The following is a 15,007-nucleotide window of genomic DNA, read 5'->3' as shown; positions in this document are numbered from 1 at the left end:
TCAGGGAGGTCCTTTCCAGAAGTGTTTCAAAACAAGGAATTGCTACCATAGAGATGACAGGTGCATGCATTGTTACTGCCCCTCAAGACCTTAAGATGTGCAAGGAGAGTGGTGAGAGTGAGCATGCATGTCTTGTTCCTGATCTTAAAGGAAAAGATTTTAGTTTATCACCATGGACTATGACACTGGCTGAGTATCTGTCATATGTTGAAGTACTTTCCTTCTATGCCCATTGTATTGAGTGTTTTAATCAAATTTATATTGTTTCTTACCAAATACTTTTCTACATCTATTGATATGATCATATGCTTTTTATCTCTTATTTTGTTAATGTGGTGCATCACACTGTTTTGTGAATGTTGAACTAACGATGAGCTCCTGGAATAAACCCCACTCGATAGCGATATATGATCCTTTTTAATGTATTGTTGTATTTGATTTGCTAGTATTTTGTTTAGGATTTTTGCATCTGTATTAATCAGAGATACTGGCATGTAATCTTTTCTTGTGTTGTCCTTGCTTGGTTTTGGTATCAGGGTAATGTTGGCTTCATAAAATGAATTAGGAAGCATTCCCTCCTGTTTAATTTTTCTTGGAAGATTTTGAGAAGTACTGATATTAAATCTTCTCTTAATGTTTGTTAGAATTGACCGGTTAAGCCATCTGGTCATGGGCTTCTGTTTTTTGAAGAGATTTTTCATTACTGTTTTAATTTTCTTACTAGTGATTAGACCATTTAGGTTTTACAATTCTATATGGTTCAGTAGGAAGGTTATATATGTCTAAGAATTTGTATATTTCTCCTAGCTTTTCAAATTTGGTGGTGTATAGCCTTTCATATTATTCTTTTCTATGCTTTAATATTTTTAAATTTTATTTTTCAATTATCATTTACATCAATATTATTTTGTATTATTTTCAGGTATACAAAATAGTGGTTAGATAATCATATACTTACAAAGCTGTCTCCTTGACATTTCCAGTCCCCACCTGGCATCATACACTGTTATTACAACATTATTGACTATATTCCCTATGGTGTACTCTAGGTCCCCATGACTATGGAATCTAAAGAACAAAATAAATGAACAAACAAAACTGAAGCAGACTCCTATATACAGAAAACAGACGAATGGTTGCCAGAGGGGAGGGAGATTGGGGGACTGGGTGAAAAAGGTGAAGGGATTGACTTCCCAGATGGAGACAAAATCACTTTCAAATACCCAGCTTGCTTCCATGGCCAATCTAAGGGCAGAGAAGAATAAAAAAGTGGCAACAACATCTCTTTCTATCCTAAACCCACATAATCTGAACCCATCCATTAACCACTTAAAACAGAGTAAGGCTTTATTCATAAAGGCAGACTTTCCACATGGATTTAGTACAGGACAAAATGCCCCCCAAAAAGAAAATATCGTCCAGAGCATAGAGAAAATAAGTTCCTCTGTTGATGCAACAAGTATTACTTCACAACAATGTGTTATCAGAGACCAAGAACCAAAGATCCAGAATGAGATGGCATCAACATTAGAAAAAGTTACTCAAGAAAAAATGATAAGAAAAATTCCCAAGGAAGAAGCAATAAGGCGTATCTGAACACTGATGCTGAACTGAAAAAGCTATTCGGTCTCACTAAAGATTTGAGAGTATGCCTTACTCGAATTACTGACCATTTGCGTACTGGAGAAGGTGTTGATTCCTTTAGGAGTTTGGTGAAGAGTGACAAAGAGACAAAGTTTACAGGGAAAGAGGGAGAGAGGAAACAGGGTTTTGATAAGAAAAGAAAAAACTGTTAAGAAGATGGATCACACAAAGAAGAGAAAAACCAAGACTGCTTATACAGCTGTAAATGTAGGAACTAATGTCACTAGTTCCCAGCTTGTTAGTTGTATTTTACCAACTTCAGATGTATCACACCGTAACATCATCACAAGCTGCAATAAAACCAGGGAAGAAAAGAGAACTGAGGTAGAACTCTGTACACATGAGAACCAGGAGAAACATGCATTGAGTTCAAATGCAGATTTTGAACAAAGCCGTTCCTTTAATAAAAATTATACTGAAGATACTTTCCCCACGACACCACCAGAGTTAGAAGAAACCATTCGAGATGAAAAAATAAGAGTTAAGCAGATGCTGAAAAAGAAGCAGCCCTTGAAGAAATGCACAAGAAGATGCACCAAAAATAAAATGTTGCTGTACTTAAAGACTTCAATGAATTAGCTCTGTTTACCATATGTTTGAATTAAGTTAACTGTAGATGCATTCTGAAAGTGTCTTTGAATATGAAATTTGTTTTTTCATCAGTTTATTATAAAATGTTATTTAAGGAATGCAGAAAAAGGTTGATTCGCATATAAATCTTTGGTATAATCTACATGGGATATCTAAATCTTTGTTTAACCTTTTTTTTGGAAAGAAAAATAGCCTAATTTTTGTTATCTTTAACTAGAATTCCCCAAGTTTGAATATTTAGGCAGGATTTTTGTTATTGTTTGTATCTCTTTTTTAAATTATTTTTTTAATTTTTATCCTCACCTGAGGATATTTTTTGTATTATTTTAGAGAGGAAGGGGAAGAGAGAGAGAGAGATTGATCAGTTGCTGCCAGTGCATGCCTGGTCCAGGGATAGAGCACACAACCTAGGTATATGCCCTGACCGGGGATTGAACCTGCAACCCATTGGTGTATGGGACAATGCCCCAACTACCTAAGTCAACCAACCAGAGCTGTTGTTTGTATCTTTAGCTAAATTTCTCAGGTATTATTCTAACAATAGACCATTATTATATACCATTGAAATTATCTGAGAGGAAATCAGCTCTAAACTTAGCTTTGTTGCTGGACTTGTATATATACTCAGTCTCTTTACCCATGAAGTGATACCTTCTGCTCACCATTGTAATTTTTTAAAAATTTCATGAAAAAAGTATTAAGCAGCATTATTTAAAAATTTAAACATTTCTCAAGATTGAGGGACAATTGTTTTGTAACTTTCACATGATGGTTTTGTATAATCCAAAATGAGTTTTAGAATTCAGGCTATATAATGTATTGTTTACTTAATGTGTTATGTTACTGCTCCTAGGTAAATGCTTTTTTTATGACTATGGACATATGTGACTTAGACTGTGTGAAAAATAAATGTGAACAATGACCACATTTAATACCTTTTAAAACTATAAAATGTTTTTCTTAAAAGAGACAAACAGTTTTCTGTCTGTCTTTCTTTGATTTAGAGAGTTTGGAAGTGGTGGAGAGATAATGATGAAGGGGAAGGAAGAAAAGATTATTTAAAAAGATGATCAGCAAATCTCTGGAAGGAAGGTCAAATAAAACCTGTACATTGACAACAAAATAGAAAACAGCAAATACCAAGAAGTAGAACAAATATAAACTGATCATCAACTAGATTCTCCTGGCTTTTCTTTTTTGCAACAGCTTTATTGAGATAATTCATATACCCTAAAATCACTTTTTTAAAGTGTAAAAAAAAATAAGGTGACGGGATTGAGAAGTACAAATTGGTAATAACAATTCATAAAGTTTAAATTGTGCCTGAGTAACTTACTTCATCTTATCATGTAGGCACTGTCATCATCTTGCATTTTCACAAGGACACTGAGTACAATACAAAAAATATTTCGAGGGACTACATTCACATGATTTTTGTTACAGTATATTATTTTAATTGTTCTATTTTATTATTAATTATTGTTGTTAATCTCTTACTGTGCCTAATTTATAAATTAAACTTTGTCATATGTATGTACATGTAGGAAAAAATTCGTAATATATATAAGATTCAGTGCTATCTGTGGTTTCAGGCATCTACTGGGGGTCTTGGAAGGTGTCCTCTGAAAACAAGGTGGGGGACTACTCTAATCACCTTTGAGTAAAAACCACCTATGCAAAAAGTACCACTTTTTTCTCACTGAAGTCACATTAAGGAATTTAATTCACTGTTGTGCATTAACAAAGCATTTGGATGTACAATAGTCTAAAGAATTCATTAGTCTGGAAGAAACCTTGTGGCTTTAATGTTTCTGAATCCAATCATAAATCTGATACTTTAATTTGATTACTGAATAAAAAGCCAAGGATCCCTGAAACCTTATCTGTAATGTAGTTATTATTAAATTATACACAATTTTCTCTCCACTGAAGCTGTTTAAACATAAATATGGATGGTTAAAATAGCAGACATTTAAAATTCTTCCCAGAGGATCTGAAGATCCCTGAATCTGTATTGGGGATTTTAAACTCTGGACAACATTTATTTCCTTTAAACGTAACCTGTGTGTGCTGCTTTAATGAAAAAACACATTTCTATCATGCTTAGATGTGATGACAAAAATCTGCACCAATAATTCTGAGAAATCCTGGAACATGGCAACAGAAGTTGGACAGCTCAAATCCACTAAAATCCTAAAATGGGAAAAAATGGTTCTTAATATTTAAAGACAGCCTTTCATATTATTCTTGCATTAATCTTTGTATTTCTATGGTGTCCACTACAACTTCTCCTCTTTCATTTCTCATTTTATTTTAGACTTTTCTTTTCTCCTTAGTGAGTATGGCCAGAGGTTTCTCAGTTTCATCCTTTGAAAGAACCAGCTTTGTTTCCTTCATTTTTCTATTGTCTTATTGTTCTCTATTTCATTTATTTCCACTCTGATTTTTATTATTTTATTCCTTCTAATGACTTTGGGCTTTATTTGTTCTTACCCTAGCTTTCTACAGAGTAATGTAAATATTTTATTTGAGATATTTCTTGTTTCTTCAGGTAGGCTTGTATTAATATAAAAATTAGTAACATCCCTCTTAATACTACTTTTCCTGCATCTCAAAAATTTGGTATGTTGTAGTACTTTCATTTTCATTGTATCTATGTATCTCTTTATCTCTTATTTCCTCTTTGATCCAATAGTTGTTCAGTAGCATATTGTTTAATCTCCACATACTTGTATTTTTTCCAGCTTTCTTCATGTAATTTCCAGTTTCATACCACTGTGGTCAATAAAAATGCATGGCATGATTTCAGTCTTTTAAAATTTGTTAAGACTAGTTTTGTGCTCAACATCTGGTGTATCCCCTTCAGAATTTCCACTGTGCACTTGAGAAGAGTGCCTATTCTGCCATCTTGGGGTGGAAAGTTCTATAAATATTATGTCCATGCAGTCACCTAATGTATCATTTAAGGCCATTATTTCCTTACTGAATTTCTGTTTGGATGATCTATTCATTGCTGTCAATGGGGTATTAAGGTCCCCTACTATAATTGTATTTTTGTCAGTTTCTCCCTTTAGGTTTGTTACTAGTTGCTTTATACATTTTGGTGATCTCAGGTTGGATGCAAATATATTAAGTGTTACGTCTTCTTGCTGAAGTATCCAATTTATCATTATAAAATATCCATTTTTCTCTCTTGTTACCTTTTTATCTTGAAATCTATTTTGTCTGATATAAGTACGTCTTCACTCCCTTTCCTCTGGATGCCATTTGCTTGGAGTATTCCACATTTTCTCTGAGCCTGTGTTTGTCTTGGAGCTCAGATAGGTCTCTAAAGGAAACATATAGTTGGGTCTTAATCATCCCATTATTATACATCTTTTTACCAGTGAGTTCAATCCATATACATTTAGGATAAATACAGATACATGGGGACTTACTTTACAGCCATTTTATCTTTTGTTTCTGGTTGCTCTTTATCTTCATTGTTTCTTTTCCCTTGTGTGCTTCTGTCTACTATTTTAATTTGGTGGTCTTCTATTATTTTTTCTCCATTTCCTCTTTTGTATGTTATGGTCTCAACTCTAGACTTTGATATTGTGTTTACCATTAGGTTTATGTAAAAAATAAATACTTCATATACACAGTAATCCTTTTTCTTCTGATTGCATCTTATCTTCATTCCCCTATGCAAATCCCATCCTTTTCCACCACCCTCTTATATTTTTGTTCTAACAAATTATCCCTTTGTATGCTGTGCATTCATTTCCAAACTGCAGAATTTTTAGTCTTCTTATTTATTTATTTTTAGAGAGAGGGGAAGAGAGGGAGAGAAACAGCAGAACATCAATCGGTGGCCTCTCGCCCAACCCCAACCAGAGACCTGGCCTGCAACCTCAGCATGTACCCTGACCGGGAATCAAACCAGTGACCTTTCAGTTTACAGGCAGGCACTCAATCCACTGAGCCACACCATTCAGGATGAAGTTTTAGTCTTTCTAAAAACACTTTTTTCCCCTTTAACCTTTATATTACAGTTAAGTGTTTAATAGCCTATTCTGAAAAACAGTTCCACTTTCTACCTTCTGTCTATCTGTCATCCTACTCAAAATTTTGCATACTTTCTTTATTTTTGTTTCAGGTACAGGAGCTCCTTTCAACATTTCTTGTAATGCAGTTCTTGTGGTGGTAAATTCTCCTAGCTTTGTTTTTTTGACTGGAAAAGCCTGTTTCTCCTTCATACAGTGGGTGGGGCAAATGCAGGTTTACAGTTGTTCATATGGAAAATAATACAATAATTAATAATAGAATAATATCAGTGTTTCACATACTCACAACTGTAAACCTACGTTTGCCCCACCCTATATTATTCTTGGCTGATTGTTTCTCTCTTTCAATATTTTGAACATTTCATTTCACTGTCTCCTGGCTTGTAAATTTTCTGATGAAAGACCTGATGATAATCTACTAATTGGGTTTCCTGTCTAGATTAGTTTTTTAAGTCCCTGTCTTTAGAAAACTTTACTTGTCAGTAATTCTTGACAGTTTTAACATAATGTGTCTTGGAAAAGGTCTTTTTGCATTGATAATTAGGTGTCCTGTTAGCTTCTTGAATTCAGGGGATCTAGTTCTTTCCGTAGGTTTAAGAAGTTCTCATCAATTATTTGTTTGAATAGGCTTTCTGTTCCCTTTTCTCTCTCTTCTTCTAGTACACTCATTATCTTTATGTTGCTCTTTCTATTGGAGTCAGATAGTTCTCGTAGAGTTCATTCATTTTTTAACTCTTAGTTCTCTTCTCCCTCCTGGGTCATTTCCAGTTTCTATCTTTGAGCTTGCTAATTCTATCTTCCATGTGCTCTGCTCTCTTTCTAAAGTTAATAGATTCTTCATCAGATGTATTGATTCATTCAACTCTAGAATTTCTATTTGGGTGGGGTTTTTTAGTTTCCATCCCTTCAGTAAAAGATGAAAATGTCACTAATTTTCTTTCTGAACTCACTGAACTACCTTTCTTAGTTCTCTTGTATGTCATTAAGCTTCCTACCTGCAATCTTAAATTCTCTGTCATTTAAGTCACAGTCTTCCATGACTCTTGAGTTTGGTTTCTGGAGACTTTTGATTTTCTTTCTGTGCTCACATGTTAATTTGGCTGTTCAGAGTATTTGACAGACTGTTTCTTTGCCTGCACATTTGAGTTAGGGAGCTCTTTTCTTGTTTAGATATGATTTTCTATTAACAGTTCAGCAGGTTGATAGGTCGGGTACTTTCTTTTGTTTTTCAGTGAATGGTGTTATAGTGAAAGTTTTTGTTTTCTCTTACTGGCACTATTTTTGCCTCTGGGATTGAGGTGGAGCAGCTTCACTTAGGTTAAGGAATATACCATGTACACTGGGATTGTAGATGTCCACTCTGCGACTCACTTGTCTTGGTTATTATGGGTCACCACCACTGTGGTGGGAAAATGTGTGGGTGGTGAAGAACTGATATTGCAAGTTCCCAGTGCTACTTCCTTTTTCCTAATGGTTTTTTGACCCACTATGTGTCTGGAGGTGTCTCTACTAGGCTCTGACACAATGGGCGGGGCTAGGGTAGCAAGTTAGCGCTGCCTAGGCTCCACCAACCTGCCACCAAGGGAACCAGGTACCAACTGTGTTGTCTGGGACTAGGTAGGCAAATTTGCTTTCTGCAGGTCTGCTATCTCTCCCCAATCCAACCAGCAATGACCTTGGGCATTACCAGGCTATTGGGAACTTTCTTAGTTTTCTTTTCCAGGCACTGGAAGGGTCAAACTGGGGAGACAAGTTTGTGATCTGCAGCTCTGCTCCCCTTTCAGTAACGGCTGTCAGGATGATGTATTATTTTAAGCTTCCAAACCACCCATTCTGTGGTCTAAAACAATGGGGAGTGGGGAAGGGAGATGCCTTTTCTTGGATGACCACTACTTCTGCCCCTAGTAAGCTCCAGCCTACAGTGTGAGTAGTATAGTCCAATTTCTACATCACTATCAAGCCTCTTTGGAGCTATGGTGGGCACTGTCCCTGTCCTTTCTCCATACAACCTCCCCTGCTCGTTCCAATCTACCCACCTTTAGATGCTCCCATGCATGGATTTTTCAGCTGTGTCTGTGTGGTAAGCAAGGGATCCTTTGTTGGGTTATAAGTGTCCGACTTGTTGTAATTTTCAGAGGAGAAACAAAGGAATCTTCTCACTCTGCCATGATGCTTATGCCATCCTTAAAGTGCCTGTTTTAAACTAAATGATATTACCAAAAAAATCTAATTTTTAAAAAAGTAAAAATAGTTATAGTAAGCTAAGGTTAATTTATTTTTGAACACACATTTAAAAAATTCAGGGTAGCCTATGAATATTTATAAAGTCCACAGTAATGCACAGTAATGTCTGAGGACTTCACACTCACTCAAGACTCACTCACTGCCTCACCCAGAGCAACTTCCAGTCCTGCAAGCTCCACTCGTGGCCAATGCCCTATAGAAGTGCACCATTTTTTACATTTATACTGTATTTTTACTGTACCTTTCCTATGTTTAGATATTCAAATTCTCATCATTGTCTTACAATTGCCTACAGTATTCAGTACAGTAACATGTACAAGTTTGTAGCCTAGGAGCAATAAGCTATGTCACATAGCTTAGGTATTTAGTAAGCTATACATTTAGGTTTGTGTAAGTGCACTCTATAATGTTTGCACAATGAAATCACCTAACGATGCATTTCTTAAAACACATCCCTGTCATTAAGTGACACATGGCCATAATGTAATTTATCACATTAATAGGCTAAAGAAAATATATCAAATGGTATCAATAGATGCAAAAAAAAGCATAGGACAAAATCCAACACCTATTCATAAAAACTTCCAGCAAGCTGGAAACAGAGGGGAATGTCTTCAACTGGTTTAAGAACTTCTATGTAAAACCCTGTAGCTTACAATATATTCATTAAGGGGAAACTAGAAGGTTTTCCCCTAAGATTAGGAACAAGGGTGCCCTGTCTTGCTGCTATTGCTTAACATGGTACTGGAAGTCCTAGCTAATACAATAGAGAAAAAAAGAAATAAAAAGGATACATATTAGGAATAAGTAAACAATTTTTGCAAATGGTTACCTATGTAGAAAAATTCAAGAATCAAAAACTGAAATTAATACGCAACTCTAGCAAGACTTAAGGATAAAAAAAGTACTACACAAAAGTCAACTGCTTTTCTATATTCCTCCAACAAACATTATACAATTTCAAATTAAAAATATATCACCATTTAAATGAGTACCAAGAATTGAAATAATGAGCTACAGATATAACCAAACATGTGCAAGATCTATGAAGAAAACTAGAAAACTGATGAGAAAAATCACAGAACAACTAAATAAATGGAAAAGTATTCCATGTTTGTGGATAAGATGACTCAATATTGTCAAGCTGTCAGTTCTTCCCAAACTTGATCTATATTGACAATGCAATACCAATCAAAATCCCAGCAAGTAATTTGGTAGATATGAATAAACTGATTATAAATTTTATATAGAAAAGAAAAAGACCTAAAATAGCCAACACAATATTGAAGAAGAAAATAATGTCGGAGGGCTGTCACTACTTAACTCCAAGACTTACCAAGAAACTACACCAATCAAGACTGTGCAGTAAGGGCAAAAGAATAGAAAAATACATCAATGGAACAGAACAAAGAGTCTAGAAATAGACAAATATATGTAAATATAGTTCACTGATCTTTGGCAACAGAGCAAAGACAGCCCCTTAGGAAAATTTCAAAAAATGGTTCTGGAAAAAATAAATAAAAAAGACTCTAGACACAAATCTTATATCTTTTCCAAAAATTAACTCCAAGTGGATTACAGGACTAAATGTAAAGCACAAATGTATAAAAATTCCAGAAGATAGCATAAAAGAAAATATAGGTGACCTTTGGTTTGGCAATAACTTTAGATGCGACACTGAAGGCACAATCCATGAAACAGTAGTAAGCTGGACTTCATCAAATTTAAAACTTCTGTTCTGTGAAAGATACTGCTAAGAGCAGGAAAATACAACCACAAACTGAGTAAAAATATTTTTAAAATATCTGATAAAGGACTGGTATCCAAAATGTAATATGAAGAACTCCTGAAATTCAACAACAGAAAATGAACAACCCAATCAAAAAAATGGACAAATGACCTGACACACATCTCACTAAAGAATATATACAGATGGTCAAAAAACACATGAGAAGTTTTAGGTCATATTAGGCAATTTTGAATTAGAACCAAAATGAGATAATACTACTTATCTACTAGAATGGCTAAAATCCAGAACACCGGCAACACCAAATGCTGACAAGGACACGGAGTAACAGAAATTCTCATTTATTCCTGGTAGGAATGCAGAATGGTACAGCCACTTTGGAAGACAGTTTGGCAGTTTCTTACAACACTAACCATAGTCTTACCATATAATTTAGCAATTGCACTCCTTAGTAATTACCCAAATGAGCTGAAAATTTGTCACACAAAATCCTGAACATGTTTATTGCAGTTTACTTAAAATTGCCCGTATCTGGAAGCAACCAAGATATCTTTCAACAGGTGAATGGATAAACACACCATGGTACATCCATACAATGGATTGTTTTCAGAATAAAAAGAAATAAACTCGCAAGTCACAAAAAGACATGAATGACTCTGAAATGCACATTGCAAAGTTAAAACAGCTAGTCTGAAAGGACTACATGTTATATGATTCTAATTATATGACAATCTGAAAAAGGCAAAACTTCAGAGACAATAAAATAGTCACTGGTTGTCAGGGTATGGGAGGGTGAAGAAAGATGAATAGGTGGAACACATGGAATTTTTAGGGTAGTGAAAACTATTCTGTACAGTACTTTAATGGTGAATACGTGACATTATGTATTTCCCTGAACTCATGTAAACTACAACACAGTGAATCTTAATGTAAAATATGAACTTAGTTATCATGAATAATGTATTTTTCATAATTGTTATATCAATCGTGACAAATGTAGTACACTAAGGCAAGATGTTAGTAACAAAAGAAACTGAGTGTTTTTAGGACATAGGATATAAGAACTTTCTGTACTTACTGCTTAATTTTTCTGTAAACCTCAAACATTATTATTTTAATTTTAAAAAGTACTCCAGGGTATTAATTATTTTTCTCAACCTAAAGGAATCAGGTAGCATTGTTTCATGTTAAAAACTATTTTTCATAAAATTTTAAAGAATCAAAATTAAGCAAGAAGTGCATGAATCTTTTGAAGTTACAAATGTCAAGTTTGCAGTTACTGATAAACTAGCTCCTGCATGAAGCCTTTCCTAAATGCCTAATTGGTAAAACTCCCATGTGGCTTTACCTGTGACTTACTTTGGGTGTTTTTAATGTTATATATATATATAATGTGACATACATAATGTGATATAAATATATATATATAATCATTATTTCTATATTTTTCTCCTTCGATACATTCCAACTCAAGAAGAACAAGGACCGCATTTTATTCATTTATCTTCCTAGATGCAAAGCACAGTACCTTGTATTGAACACTCACTTAACAAATGTTTGCTCAATACATATTGCTATGGTCTGAATGTGTGTGCCCTGCCCCTACACTCTACCCCGCTCTCAATTCATAGATTGAATTCTAACCCCCAGGGTGATAGCATTAGGAGGTGGGGACATTCGGTGGTGATTAAATCATAGAGGCACAGCCCTCAAAAGATGGGATTAATGCCCTTATAAAAGAGTCCAAGAGTCCCCAGAGACCCTCTTTGCCCATTACATCATATGAAGTTAAAATGAAATAAACAGGGGATAAATGACCCAGTTTATGGTACTTTCTTAGAGCAGCCGAAATGGACTAAGACACATATATCATCCCTTACTTTATATAATGAGTTCTTGGAGGAAATGGGTATTGACTGTGTTTTTATAAATCATACCCTTTTCTAAAATTACTTTATAATTTTAAATATGACTTATTTTTGTTCTCAACAGATTATTAATTGAAAATATCTTTTTGTATTTGATACGTTAATTTAATGTGCCTCCAATTTCTCTGGCAACTAAGTGCCTCACAAGATAGTAGTGGTTAGAGAATATGAGTAAACTTTTTATAATATTAAATATGTATTTCATGAAATCAAATATCAGTAAATGTTTTATATTTTCTTTAAATCTTGACACAGCTGTATGTAATATACTAATAGACTGAATTTTAAAAATCCTTAGAAGATATCAAAACCCCCAGATTAAAGATGATGTGATGCTCCTATAACACATGTGTGGATGGTAAGAAAAGGCAATGCATGTTATTTGTAGGAATTTAAGAAACGAAGGCAGTGTTCTCTCTGCCTCTCTAGGCAGCAGAACCCTTAAAACATACGTCATACAGAACTCTCTACATAGTACACTTTATCTTAAAAATCTTTGCTGGAGACAATGGTAGAATTAAGACCCTCAGAATAAAAAGAGCATTAAAAGGCAAATAAGCCGATGGTATGCTGTAGCCCCATATGTTAAGCACGAAATCCTCTTCCCTTCTACTTCTCACTTGACATTTCTCACTTTTTGTCTTCCACCTTTCTCATGGATGCCTCAGGGCTCATTATGAAATCACCACACACTGTTCACATGGCGAGGCAGCGTCCACATAAAGATAAGATAGAGAAGACCAGAGAATAAAGGAGTATAAATTGGTCGAAGTGCTCATATGCCAAAGCATGTAATAAAGTTCAAGAAAAAACAGGAAGCCAAGGATGGAGAAGGGTATTAGTCCATCTATGCACATCAAGTATAAATAACAACTGCTATACTACTCAAAAATAAACAACGATCAGGCTTTAAAGATTTGGGAGAACGATCACTTTTAAAGTGAGGACAGTAGAGAAGATGGAAAAATGGTGTTAGAAATGATTAAATGCTACTAGGCATTACATTCCTAAAGTTATTCTATGGTCTACTTCCTGTCTAGAAAAAAGAAAAAGGTTTTTCCATATTTTCTGAAAGTAAGAGCAAGCACACACAATAATACCTGGCAAGCTCTTCCTGTTCCTGATCCAAAAGAAATCAAAAATCTGTGTTTTGAAATACTGGAATTCACTCTAAAAATAAAGTCTATACAAACACCACTATTTAAGACTTCTCCCTTTGACTACATTAATTACTGATGTTCTAACCTGTCCTCTTCAACTCAAAAGTAAGACAAGTTGCTGCCGTTAACTTGTCAGCAAGGTACTTACATTCAGCTAATAAAGGAATAAAGACCGATTTCCTAATTCTGCCTTGCACAAGAGATCAAAATAAGCTTTACCCCTAAGTAATCTGTGGGTAGAAGATAGTTCAGCAACCAACACTGTGCTAAAAATGAATATAAGTTTTTAAAATTTCAACATTCGATTTGTAATATTATTCTCTCTCTTCAGCTTAAACAAACAGAATAAAGTATGGGTTCTTGGTCTTTTGCTCAGCATCTTGATTTAAGTCCTCTCCCGGAGAAGGGTCTGGTTCACTAAGACATCACTCAGCAGAGTCCATAGATGAGAAAGGAGACTAGAAAAATGAACAGAGTTTGACTACATTATTTTGGTTTTACTCTTACCTCTTCAGTCATCCTGTCCATGTTTCCACTACTATTTACTTTACTTTCCTACAGGAACACATTTATCGCAGGTTCTGCCTGTAGTCGTCCTCTATTTCTATTTCTGTTCTCCTTAGTGAAGTCATTAATTTGCATTGTTTCATCTATTATCTCTTAATCTCTCTAAGCCTTGGGCTTCTTCCTCAGCTTGTCTTGCACTTTGTAATACCAGATGAATACCTCTACCATTAGCATCTCAAACTTAACATGCCCAAAACCAAAATTTTCATTCTCCCAAAAAAGATCTCCCAACATACTACCTATTTCTGTTACAAAGGCATTATCATTCTCTATTCCTTGGCAACATCTTTGAATCCTATTCCTTTTTTGATCTGTTGCTAAGTCCTATTGACTCTTTCTCCCCTACCTCACAATACCTCTGGTATCTTTTCCCTCCATATTACCATTTCTACCACTACTCTAGTACAAACCATTACTTCTCATCTAGACTATTAAATTAGTATCCTAACTGGTTGGTAAATATTTGCTGAATGAAGTTATGAATTGAAATGAATGGTATCCCTAATTTAGGTCTCTCACCACCCTAATCCATCTTATACAACATGGTCAGATTAATTTCCTAAACTGAAGTTCTAACTTCATTACTCTTCTACTCAAAATAGAGTTTCCTACTTCCCACATAGTTAAATAAATTTTTGTTTTACAATTCAGGTATTTCACATTAGGAGCTCTATTTATCTTTCCAAGGTTACTTCAAATTCTTCTGAAACATTATCCCCTCCCCAGAACAAACCTGCACTACTCACTTCTCCACGCATACTCTATGTTCACTCTCATCTTCCTCTTCTTATTCCTGTACCTGTAACAATCCTATTCATTAATCCAGGCCTATCTCAGACATCACCTCCTCTCTGAAACCTTTCCTGACTCCCTATCATAGTGGTTCTTTCCTTTGAAACACTCCTAACACTTCTTTTAAATCATTTATGACCTACTTTGTATTATGGCAATAAAATAAAACTTGTCTTATCCTGCATGATGAGAGAATCAATGTGCTTTATTTATATTTGAATACCCTGCAGGGCTAACAACAGTACTTTGTATGACAAGTTCTCAAGAAATATTTTGAGGGTAGGGAAA

At 34.8% G+C, this 15,007-nt stretch overlaps 1 protein-coding gene and 1 pseudogene across 1 annotated transcript in view; one reads left to right on the top strand and one right to left on the bottom strand.

Annotated features, from left to right (window-relative positions):
* Nucleotides 1-15,007, bottom strand: part of ABCB7 (ATP binding cassette subfamily B member 7) — a 97,531-nt gene that overhangs the window by 44,664 nt on the left and 37,860 nt on the right. The gene's annotated exons all lie outside the window — the stretch shown is intronic.
* On the top strand, nt 54-2,189 carry LOC129075510 (ligand-dependent nuclear receptor-interacting factor 1-like; annotated as a pseudogene).

The sequence above is a fragment of the Pteronotus mesoamericanus genome, unplaced genomic scaffold, assembly GCF_021234165.1.
Source record: "Pteronotus mesoamericanus isolate MK-2021 breed Mesoamerican mustached bat unplaced genomic scaffold, CSHL_Meso_final contig_55, whole genome shotgun sequence".
Classification (NCBI taxonomy): domain Eukaryota; kingdom Metazoa; phylum Chordata; class Mammalia; order Chiroptera; family Mormoopidae; genus Pteronotus; species Pteronotus mesoamericanus.
Note: the sequence above shows the minus strand (reverse complement) of the source record. Positions and strands in the feature narration are given on the sequence as shown.